Source organism: Oncorhynchus tshawytscha, linkage group LG08 (genome assembly GCF_018296145.1).
Source record: "Oncorhynchus tshawytscha isolate Ot180627B linkage group LG08, Otsh_v2.0, whole genome shotgun sequence".
Lineage (NCBI taxonomy): Eukaryota > Metazoa > Chordata > Actinopteri > Salmoniformes > Salmonidae > Oncorhynchus > Oncorhynchus tshawytscha.
In genome coordinates, this window is record NC_056436.1 from 65,631,738 (window position 1) to 65,641,270 (window position 9,533).

The window sequence follows — 9,533 nt, forward strand, 5'->3', positions numbered from 1 at the left end:
GTCTTGGTTCACCTCTGGATGAGTTTTCTGTTGAACACATTTTCTTGACTCCTACCTAGCTATGTATTTTCCTACTTATGGTTGTAATAAATACATTCAAGTACTGTTTCAATCTGTCTCCCTCTGATTCTTTGCAGTGGATGTTACATAATATGGTTCCCTGATGTGATATTTTTCTCCCTGTATTATAATATAGGTAGAAGATGGATTCCAGTGGCAGAAGATTGTTGCAGCCTGATGTCACAACTGGATTGAGGACCACGAAGTAGGTAAGGATTTTTATGACCACAAGATGGGGCTTTAAGATCACGAACACTGTTGTGCTGAGTTGTATAAGGATGATGTGGTTTGAACAGATCTGTTGTACATTTCCATGCTGTCAGGGTATTCAGTGAACATTATGACATGTACTGCAGTATAATCCAATATTCTGAGTCACAGGGTGGCTGCTGGGATGAAAAGGGACATTTATGGCTGAGGTAGGGCAGGTGTTTACCATTAAAATGAGTCGTTTAGGGTTGAACGACCATAGGCACCTTAGAATCAGAAACAGATGGTGGGGTGAACTCGCCTTCCATCCAGAACTAACCCTGATAATGTGCTTATTGAGTAGAGGCATATAGAGCCACACACACTGAGCCTCAGGATCTGTGAAACACACAGCTCTTGAGCCAAAGAGCCAGAATGGTTAGCCTACCTACCTGGCACTATAGGAGGTGTTAAGACAGGACATTAGGAGGGAAGTGCTTTCCCCAACATAGGTACAGTAGGTACTGTACAGGTTCTCATTAAATGCTGTTAATCTGGTGGAAAGTGCAGTACTGACTGTTTACTGTTCTGTTTACTTTATTTGTCTAGTTTATTGAGCTCCGGTGTATTCTTTAAAGGCCCAATGCAACTGCTTTTATCTCAATATCAAATAATTTCTGGGTAACAATTAGGCACCTTACTGTGATTGCTTTAACTTAACATTCTCTAAAATAAATTAAAATAGCTTCTTAGCAATGGGAGTGGTTTTATTTTGGAGGGGGAAATGATCTGTTTTTGGCAGATAGGTATGGAACTCTTTCTCACTGGTCTATTAACTCATTTACTGCATGATGTCACCATGAAAGGACAAAACTCCATCCCACCAAAATAGGCTGAAGTTTCAGGCAGTCTTTTCAAACCGTTCTTACAATAAAAGGGAATTCTAATTTTCACAATTTCATTATTATTCCAACCTCTGAGTGTGGAAATGTATATAAAACACCATGTTTTTGACTGCACTGGGCCTTTAAGTTCTAACAGAAATAGCTGTGAAGTAATTCTCACTGAAATTACCTGTGAAAAAACCACCCATTTCATTTATTTAAGGCTGCTATTGTAGGCCATTCAGCCGGAGCTTTTAAAACATGTTTTTTTGAATTCAATGGAGTTACATTTTTGAAAGATTAGGCTTTTGAGAGACTGAGGTCATGAACCTTTTTCTCGTAAATGTGGAATTTGATGTTGAAGCGGATGTCTGCATGCATGTGTGTGATCCTGCCTGGTTGTCTCCAGTGCTGGCACATCAGTGTTGTGCTAACGTGGCAGCCTGAGTCCAGAAGCCTGTAAAGTGCTTGCAGATGTAGCTTCTATCCTCCTCCTTTTCCCCCTCTTTACAAAAGAAACTCTACATGACCAAGCGTGAACATGAGGATCAGTAAACATGCCTGCCTTGTGCTCTCTGTCATTGGCACATCACTTGGTGTGTTTGCGTGTGAGTGCATACTTGTCCTTATTTGATTGTGTATGTATTTGGGTGCTGATGTAGTGTCTCTCCATGGAGGGGGGAGGAGATCGAAGTAGGAGAGAACGGAGCAGGAGGGGAGAACAGAGTCTCTTGTGTGTGAAGCGCTGTCAGCTCTGTGTTCTGTTCTGGGTTCTACTGTTGTTGGTTCCATTAATAAAGCTCCAGAATGGAACACTGAGCCAGATGAGAAATGTAAACACTTATGATGGACAGCAGGGTTCATAAAGCCATCTAGTGATGTGGACTGGATTTGAGCCAATGGTTGACATTATCAATGGTAGATTACTTAGCGGGTATTGTTACAACAAAAGTCCTATTTGTAATGTTCTGACTCGCTGTCGCTAAATTCTAACTTTACAAAGATTTTTTACACACGTGTTCAAAGACACCTGAGCTGCAGGCCTGTAAACTTTCACACTCCTGTTAAAGCTGGGGTGTGGGCTGTATACCGTTTTGTATACCGTTCATTAACGAGAAAGGTGAGATGCGTGAGTTATGACTGGCGGCCAACTCACATGGCTGAAACACTCATAACCTACTGTGTGTGTGTGAGTGCCGTGCACATTCCGTGTGTGTGAGCGTGCATTCTTGCGTGTGTGTTTGGAAGGGATGCAGGTCTTTAACAGAGCAGAAGGGTTTTCTCTATGAGAGGAGAGCTGTGTGGTCAGGTGGTAGGCCACATGTGGGTTTCGGTGAAGGGGAGAGGACTAGACTAAGGGGTTATTTCATATTGCTCTTAAATGTCTAAATTGACCTGTCTAAAGGATCTGTTTGAGTTTGACCTTGTGGAAGTGGGTTTTAGCCTTCTGGTGTGTTTGGTGGTCTACTCTTCATATTTCCACATCAAACATATAAAATGATGTAGAGCTTTGATAAAATCAGATGTGCGCGCACCAGTGGAGGCTCCTCAGAGGTGGAAGGGCCATCCTCCTCAGGGAAATTTCCTAAAAATACAAACAGGGAAACATTAAAAAAGTTATCATTTTTAGATGAAACTATAATAAATATATTAATGTCACCAAATAATTGATTAAATATATTTTTTTTGCCTAGAATTTCTACAGCACTGTCTGGGGTAGCGCCATGGTTCAGCCAGAGGACAGCTAGCTACCGTCCTCTTCTGCCTACATTGACTTCAATACAAAACCTAGGAGGCTCGTAGGCCTCACCCTTTCTATAGACATATATGGTAACTATGACCACTTCAGGAGGACGTCCTCCAATCAATCAAAGCTTTTGCAGTATGAACTGGCATATTGTCCATCCAATCATATAATTAGGATCAGAGAACGAACCTATTGAGTTGTGTTTGGATTGTGCTACAGAGCATTATGGGGGTTATATTGAGAAGCTTGGTGACATTGTTGGATAGAGATTGATAGTTAAGCATTTTTGGGATATTATTAAGCTCAAATTATTTTTTTCAAATTACAGGACACAGGAGGTATATTATCAATTGTTTTCTTGGTTTTCTAACTTTATTTTTGTGTCCAGTTAGTGCAATTGATTTAAAATGACCCTGCTAACCACAGTAGCTAGCTAACTAACGTTACCAGAGCGAGTGTGCAGTTTTCTGCGCCAGAATGGTAGAATGGCCAACGTTGCCGAAAATGTAATGACTTTTCGTTGAAGAACCCCTTTCATTATCTGGGGTACACGGAAAAGGTGCAAATTAAAAGCGAGGGTCGATCTCTGCCTGAGATCAGTTTCATGAAGAAGGATGAAAAGGTGAGATCGTTCAATACCAACTGATATCAAAAGTATAGCTGGTTAACCAGGGAGCCTTTCATTAATCCGTCTGGCCTTGCCTGCGTTTTTGGGCATGCAGTAATTTACTTTTAGAGGATACGACGAGATGGACAGTTCCGACGATAAGGGCAACTTCAAGGAGCTTGCAGGGGTAATTGTGATGCTTTACTTGCTGAACGTATCGAACTTTGGACTGTCTTTTATGGAATGTTGAAAACAACTCCGAATGGTTTGATAGCTTCTATCGCATCATCCATTAAATAGAGTTTAACGCAGCGCATTGTTTTGCTTGTGCTCGAGTAGGCTTTCCACTTTCCTCTAGTATTTATTTAGCAAAGATGATAACACATAATCACTCCGGACAGACACAAGCGAAAACTCGTTACATAAATGTTGCAGCAGCCTAGGCTACACCTAAACATTAGAGATCTGACATGCTGTATTCTAAACATTAGAAATCTGACATGCTGTATCCTAAACATTAGAAATCTGACATGCTGTATTCTAAACATTAGAAATCTGACATGCTGTATTCTAAACATTAGAAATCTGACATGCTGTTTTCTAAACATTAGAAATCTGACATGCTGTATTCTAAACATTAGAAATCTGACATGCTGTATTCTAAACATTAGAAATCTGACATGCTGTATCCTAAACATTAGAAATCTGACATGCTGTATTCTAAACATTAGAGATCTGACATGCTGTATCCTAAACATTAGAAATCTGACATGCTGTATCCTAAACATTAGAAATCTGACATGCTGTATTCTAAACATTAGAAATCTGACATGCTGTATTCTAAACATTAGAAATCTGACATGCTGTTTTCTAAACATTAGAAATCTGACATGCTGTATTCTAAACATTAGAAATCTGACATGCTGTATTCTAAACATTAGAAATCTGACATGCTGTTTTCTAAACATTAGAAATCTGACATGCTGTATCCTAAACATTAGAAATCTGACATGCTGTTTTCTAAACATTAGAAATCTGACATGCTGTATCCTAAACATTAGAAATCTGACATGCTGTATCCTAAACATTAGAAATCTGACATGCTGTATTCTAAACATTAGAAATCTGACATGCTGTATCCTAAACATTAGAAATCTGACATGCTGTATTCTAAACATTAGAAATCTGACATGCTGTATTCTAAACATTAGAAATCTGACATGCTGTATCCTAAACATTAGAAATCTGACATGCTGTATCCTAAACATTAGAAATCTGACATGCTGTATTCTAAACATTAGAAATCTGACATGCTGTATTCTAAACATTAGAAATCTGACATGCTGTATCCTAAACATTAGAAATCTGACATGCTGTATTCTAAACATTAGAAATCTGACATGCTGTATTCTAAACATTAGAAATCTGACATGCTGTATCCTAAACATTAGAAATCTGACATGCTGTATCCTAAACATTAGAAATCTGACATGCTGTATTCTAAACATTAGAAATCTGACATGCTTTATGGGATGAAAATGAGACTATTTTTCAGTCTGATCAACTGTAGGCTACTATTAAGAGCAGCTGCATATAGCCTATGCGCTGTCCATCTGGTCAGGTTAAACTCATTGGTAGCATTATGTATTTATAGTCCACGTGTGTGTCAGGAGAAAATGGATGAATGTGATCAAATTGAGTTAATATTCAAAATTGGTCCGGCTAGGCTGCCAATACGTTATCAATCCCTAATGATTAACTGGAATGAATGAATCAACATAATAGTGATGACTGATGTGAGTAAATGTTTTGTAAGGCCTACAGTTGCATAGGCCTGCATGATGCTAACATGCATAAAGCAAGCTCAGCCCTGTGAGTTATATTGTCTATCAGTTGTCTATGTGTCTGGGTAGAAGAAATCCTCTTCCTAATCTAGTCTAAATATCATTTTTATGAACAAATATTTTGACAGGGTTTTAAAAAAATCATGTGACCTGATTAGAGCATCGACCCCAAAAAATGCAGAACTAAGAACAGATACAGCCCTTGGTTCACTCCAGACCTGACTGCCCTCGACCAGCACAAAAATATCCTGTGGCGGACTGCAATAGCATCGAATAGTCCCCGCGATATGCAACTGGTCAGGGAAGTCAGGAACCAATACACGCAGTCAGTCAGGAAAGCTAAGGCAAGCTTCTTCAGGCAGAAGTTTGCATCCTGTAGCTCCAACTCCAAAAAGTTGTGGGACACTGTGAAGTCCATGGAAAACAAGAGCACCTCCTCCCAGCTGCCCACTGCACTGAGGCTAGGTAACACGGTCACCACCGATAAATCCATGATTATCGAAAACTTCAACAAGCATTTCTCAACAGCTGGCCATGCCTTCCGCCTGGCTACTCCAACCTCGGCCAACAGCCCCCCCCCGCAGCTACTCGCCCAAGCCTCTCCAGGTTCTCCTTTACCCAAATCCAGATAGCAGATATTCTGAAAGAGCTGCAAAACCTGGACCCGTACAAATCAGCTGGGCTTGACAATCTGGACCCTCTATTTCTGAAACTATCTGCCGCCATTGTCGCAACCCCTATTACCAGCCTGTTCAACCTCTCTTTCATATTGTCTGAGATCCCCAAGGATTGAAAGCTGCCGCAGTCATCCCCCTCTTCAAAGGGGAGACACCCTGGACCCAAACTGTTACAGACCTATATCCATCCTGCCCTGCCTATCTAAGGTCTTCGAAAGCCAAGTCAACAAACAGGTCACTGACCATCTTGAATCCCACCGTACCTTCTCCACTGTGCAATCTGGTTTCCGAGCCGGCCACGGGTGCACCTCAGCCACGCTCAAGGTACTAAACGATATCATAACCGCCATCGATAAAAGACAGTACTGTGCAGCCGTCTTCATCGACCTTGCCAAGGCTTTCGACTCTGTCAATCACCATATTCTTATCGGCAGACTCAGTAGCCTCGGTTTTTCGGATGACTGCCTTGCCTGGTTCACCAACTACTTTGCAGACAGAGTTCAGTGTGTCAAATCGGAGGGCATGCTGTCCGGTCCTCTGGCAGTCTCTATGGGGTGCCACAGGGTTCAATCCTCGGGCCGACTCTTTTCTCTGTATATATCAATGATGTTGCTCTTGCTGCGGGCGAGTCCCTGATCCACCTCTACGCAGACGACACCATTCTATATACTTCCGGCCCGTCCTTGGACACTGTGCTATCTAACCTCCAAACGAGCTTCAATGCCATACAACACTCCTTCCGTGGCCTCCAACTGCTCTTCAACGCTAGTAAAACCAAATGCATGCTTTTCAACCGTTCGCTGCCCGCACCCGCACGCCTGACCAGCATCACCACCCTGGATGGTTCCGACCTTGAATATGTGGACATCTATAAATACCTAGGTGTCTGGCTAGACTGTAAACTCTCCTTCCAGACTCATATCAAACATCTCCAATCGAAAATCAAATCAAGAGTCGGCTTTCTATTCCGCAACAAAGCCTCCTTCACTCACGCCGCCAAACTCACCCTAGTAAAACTGACTATCCTACCGATCCTCGACTTTGGCGATGTCATCTACAAAATTGCTTCCAACACTCTACTCAGCAAACTGGATGCAGTTTATCACAGTGCCATCCGTTTTGTCACTAAAGCATCTTATACCACCCACCACTGCGACTTGTATGCTCTAATCGGCTGGCCCTCGCTACATATTCGTCGCCAGACCCACTGGCTCCAGGTCATCTACAAGTCCATGCTAGGTAAAGCTCCGCCTTATCTCAGTTCACTGGTCACGATGGCAACACCCATCCGTAGCACGCGCTCCAGCAGGTGTATCTCACTGATCATCCCTAAAGCCAACACCTCATTTGGCCGCCTTTCGTTCCAGTTCTCTGCTGCCTGTGACTGGAACGAATTGCAAAAATCGCTGAAGTTGGAGACTTATCTCCCTCACCAACTTCAAACATCTGCTATCTGAGCAGTTAACCGATCGCTGCAGCTGTACATAGTCTATCGATAAATAGCCCACCCATTTTTACCTACCTCATCCCCATACTGTTTTTATTTATTTACTTTTCTGCTCTTTTGCACACCAATATCTCTACCTGTACATGACCATCTGATCATTTATCACCCCAGTGTTAATCTGCTAAATTGTAATTATTCTCCTACCTCTTCATGCCTTTTGCACACAATGTATATAGACTCTTTTTTTTCTTTTTTTTCTACTGTGTTATTGACTTGTTAATTGTTTACTCCATGTGTAACTCTGTGTTGTCTGTTCACACTGCTTTGCTTTATCTTGGCCAGGTCGCAGTTGTAAATGAGAACTTGTTCTCAACTAGCCTACATGGTTAAATAAAGGTGAAATAAAAAATAAATAATTTTTTGGGGAAAAACTGGTCCCATCATAGCCCATATAAACCCTTTTACAACTATCTCTCCTCATTGTCATACCTTATAGGGTCCAGAGTTTTCCTAGTTAGGTTAACATATAAGGAAAAACTCCAGGACCCAGGGGGTAAAAATTTGCCCCCCACTCTGGGACCCATGGTGCCACCAGTCTGCTTGCAGTTGTCAGTTATTGTCAGGTATGTGGGACGATCAGGGCTTTATTCAGGAACGTTTTTTGGGCTACTATGATTTGTCAAGTGGGTGAGATGCGCAGTCTGTTTGGCTTTGAACATTTTGAGATGTCTGAGTTTAAGTTATAGACAAACTTGTTGTCCAAACCTACGATGGCGCAGCTGTAATGGAACGTTTATGCTATTTGTATTTTCCAGCTTAGTCCCCTCCTGTTCCCTGATTAAGAGGTGATGACTACTCCACTGCACTACCTTTGTCAACTTCCTCCTGACATGAACTGAAGCCGCGTCTCATGTACCCACTCGTCCAATGGCACATTGAATTTGTGAGTACCCCGATCAATTTTCTCTCATTACTGTATTTTGAGTCAATCACAAACACGATCACATTATTGCACATGAATGATTTGACTCCTTTCGTGGACCAACTCATTCTTAGCTCTTTTATCCAACTGTGTACTTTGTTGTTATTGTCTTTTGTCTTTCCAGTCAAATCCTGTCCTGCACTGAAGTCAAGCCTCTGAAAACCTCAACTCACGCCTCATGCCCTCATTCAATCACTGCTGTGATCCCTTCCCAACACTGTGTAAGTAGTCCTCTCATTTCCATTCCCCATAATACTGAACTATAAATGTCTTTATTAAATGCTTTAGGTTAAAATAATTAGTCTTTGACGATTTTTGAAACACGCTTTGTCGTCTCCGTGCATTACGCACCTGTACCGCGGGTCTCCCATCCTCCTCAATTCTTCAAGTCACCAGCCTCCACTGGCGCACACCCACAGCAGCATGTGTATGTATATATTGTCAGTTAGGTAATGGAGCAGGTCTCGGAGGGCATGGCTCTATATTTATTAGAGGAACTATTGATTGTCAGGCGGATCTAAAGGTCTGTGTATTTAATGATAAGTCATCATCAGCCAAACTGCTCAGCATTTCACACTGTACCAGCCTGCTCCTCTACCTGCATACACACACGCAGGCAGACACATACTCACGCACAGGCATTACTAGTTGAGGGTAGATTAATTGCTGTTAGCTGGATATAATTCCCCTGAACAAGAGGAGGAGAGGAGAAATGCCACCGGGGTGGCAGCTCATCTCTCCTCAGGGAGCCACCGGGGTCGCAGCTCATCTCTCCTCAGGGAGCCACCGGGGTCGGTACTCTCATCTCACCTCAGGGAGCCACCGGGGTCGGTGCTCTCATCTCTCCTCAGGGAGCCACCGGGGTCGGTGCTCTCATCTCTCCTCAGGGAGCCACCGGGGTCGGTGCTCTCATCTCTCCTCAGGGAGCCACCGGGGTCGGTGCTCTCATCTCTCCTCAGGAGTCACCGGGGTCGGTGCTCTCATCTCTCCTCAGGGAGCCACCGGGGTCGGTGCTCTCATCTCTCCTCAGGGTGTCGGTACTCTCATCTCACCTCAGGGAGCCACCGGGGTCGGTGCTCTCATCTCTCCTCAGGGA